The sequence below is a fragment of the Acanthisitta chloris genome, unplaced genomic scaffold, assembly GCF_000695815.1.
Source record: "Acanthisitta chloris isolate BGI_N310 unplaced genomic scaffold, ASM69581v1 scaffold10310, whole genome shotgun sequence".
In the NCBI taxonomy this organism is placed as follows: Eukaryota; Metazoa; Chordata; class Aves; order Passeriformes; family Acanthisittidae; genus Acanthisitta; species Acanthisitta chloris.
The window spans coordinates 3,388-6,471 of record NW_008653467.1 but is presented as its reverse complement, the minus strand read 5'-3'; the positions used below and the strand labels follow the sequence as shown (position 1 = coordinate 6,471).

The following is a 3,084-nucleotide window of genomic DNA, read 5'->3' as shown; positions in this document are numbered from 1 at the left end:
AGAAGGATCTCTTTGCTGGCTGCACCAGAGCATATAAGTTGGAGAAAGCTGTTGCAAACATATTCTAATGAGAGACAAGGCTTGGCCTCTTCTCCCAGGCCACTAGTGATAGGATAAGGGGAAATGACCTCATGTTGTTGGGGGATAAGGGGAAATGTTGACCTCATGAGGAGGTTCAGATTGGATATTAGGGAAAATTTCTTCACTCTAAGAATGGTTAAGCATTGGACAGGCTGCCCAGGGAAGTGGTAGAGTCACCAACAATCATGACATAGAGACAACCTTCGTGGTCTTGTGTTTCCAGATAGGCTTGGGCTCTGCAAGCATCCAAGTCTTTCCTTCCACAAAGTAGACTTTGTCTCAAAGGAAGGCTCTTTTTTAACTTAAAGCTTGAAATTCATCACTGCCCTGACATCAGTTCTGGACTCTTCCCTTCCCCTCAGCAGCAAAGGTCCTTTGGTAATGGTTCCTAGCAGGAGGTGCAATCTGAGGCCTCACAAAGAGCTGCTGTGTTGCTTTTACTAAGAAAGTAAAGATGGGCTGATTCATCGAGTCCAATTTCCTTCCCTTTCAAGACAAACCACATTTCCTGCTCTTTTTAATACAGCTTTGCTTGCTGGCCCTCTTTGACTGTGAGGCACAGGAATCTCAAGAACTTGCTACTGGATTTGAAATGAATGGTGGAAGAAATCCAGGACTTGAGATTTGATTGCAGCAGTGATAAGCTAGGGCCAAAAAAGAGCTTGTGAAAGAGCAATGAAGCAGTTGCCACTGCTAGTTACTGCTCTGCCATATGAGGATAATATTGCCACTACAAGTACCCACTAACACTGCAGTGCTGGATAAAAGACTATCCATAAAGGCCATAATCTCAAAGAATTTGCTGCATAAAAGTTATGAAGTCACACATGCATTAGGGGAAAAATATTCAATAAAAAGATTGTTCTGAGTTTAACTGCTGCAGCTGTTGCTTTTTTTTTTTTTCTTTTTGCCCTGTCCTTACGTTTGAAGAGGATTTCTGTGCTTCTGAGAATTGTAGAACCATTAAGTTTGGAAAAGACCTCTAAGTTGATCAACTCCAGCCTTTGGCCAAGTACCACAATGCTCAATAAACGATATCACAAATTGCCACCTCTACTAATTTTTTGAACACTCAGCTCATGGATCCAGCCTTTCCAGATCCATGAGTATTCCTACCCTCCAGCAGATCCATTTCACCCCCAACACTGGAATTCTCCCTCTAGGCTCATCCTTAGGAGCTTTGCTTTATCCCCTTCCCCCCTCAAAGCTAAAGTCCTCTCAATCAACCTCACCAACTTATGGGCTAGAATCCTTTTCCCCCTTTGAGACAGGTAAAATTCATTGGTCACCAGCAAAATTGGTGCTCATAAAACACTCCATATGATGGCAAAATGCTGAAATTGCACCTCATCTAGGTGTTAATCATTTGGGGAGATACTTTTTCAACCTTTTATCACTACCAACCTCAACAACCAATAGTGGGTAATAATCCAATTGGTTGGACCAGACCAGGGAGTTTCCTAGGAATGCTCAGGGAGGCCACAGACTTTCCTGTGGGATGGGTGCAGCCAGCAAAGAAGCTGTCAGGAGTGGGATTTGAACCCACGTCTCCAGGGGAGACTGCGACCTGAACGCAGCGCCTTAGACCGCTCGGCCATCCTGACCACTGGAGGATGCTCTTTTTGTCTTTTAGTTGGAACAGTGTGAGGATGGAAATTTGTCTTCTATCCAGAATGTCCTTCAAGAGTGTGGAGCACTTCCTTGAGCAACTAGGGCTCTCCCCTGCAGTCCAGCTGGGAAGCAAGGGACAACCTAAGCTCTAGAACTCACAGGAGGTTGTACCCGATGGGAGTTGGTCTTTTCTCCCAAGTAACAAGTGATAGGACGAGAGGAAATGGCCTCAAATTGCGCTAGTCATTCCTTTTTTTTTTCCTAATTCTTGATTTTTTATTAGGAAAATTTGTTTCGCTCTTAGAGTGGTCAGGAATTGGAATCATTTGCTCGGGGAGGTGGTGGAGTCACCATCCCTGGAGGTGTTTAAGAGGAACCTGGATCTGACACTGGAAGGTATAGTTCAGGGTGTAGGGGTTACAGTAGAGTGGCAGGTTAATTGTTGGGCTTGATGATATCCTCCAGCCTTGATAATTCTATTATTCTAGGATTTTATGATTTTAGGGAGGGTTAAGATTAGACATCATGGAAAATTTCTTCACTGAAAGGGTGGTCAGGCATTGGAACAGGCTGCCCAGGGAAGTGGTGGAGTCACTGTCCCTGGAAGTGTTCATAAGGCACATTGATGTGGCACTTGAGGACATAGTTTAGTGGTGAACATGGTGCTGTTGGGTTCATGATTAGCCTCAATAATCTTAGAGGGTTTTTTCAACCTTAATAATTCTAGGATAAGGTTTGAAGTTCTCTCCTTTCTTACCCATCACTAAGTGGCACAAGAGGTTAACACTTAGGTTTGTGTGGACTTAACCTGTGAAATACCACAAACAAGCAGAATGAAGGAGGAAAAAACCCCAAAGAACCACTAGAGACAGGAAAAATAAAGATACAGTAATTTCTGGCATATCCTCTTACCTCTGCCACCTGTTTTTTCGTTCTCCTTTTCCCTGAATAAAGTGCTGGAATTTGTCCAAGAGACTTTAGATGAATTGACACTGACATATGCATGAGCTGATGTCTGTGTGCTGCAACTTGGCTTTCTTCTCATCTAAAGCTCAGTGCAACTCCCCAGGGAGGCTCTGAAGAAGGTGATCTGTTGCCTTTGAGAGAAGCAGCAGGGGAGTAGCAGGACTCCACTAGGACCAGAAGGAGGGCTGAGGGGAGATTCAGTTTCAATAGAAAGGAGAGCAGATTTGAATCCAAGAGAAAGGGAAATTGGGGTAAGTGATAAAACTTTCAGGCTAACAGCACTGACTACTCCTTCTACTTCCAGCACTATGACCTATTAACAGGGATTTTTTCCCCTGTAGAAGAAAAAAACCCATCAATTTGTATATTTTTTCCTAAACATTAGTTACCCTGAGAACAAATTCAATACATTATTAAAACCAGCAG

General features: G+C 43.5%; 1 non-coding gene across 1 annotated transcript; it reads right to left on the bottom strand.

The window, feature by feature from the left end:
• Positions 1-1,602: 1,602 nt before the first annotated feature.
• Positions 1,603-1,685, bottom strand: TRNAL-CAG. The gene has a single exon. It is a non-coding gene; the product is annotated as a tRNA-Leu (tRNA).
• Between the last annotated feature and the right edge of the window lie 1,399 nt (positions 1,686-3,084).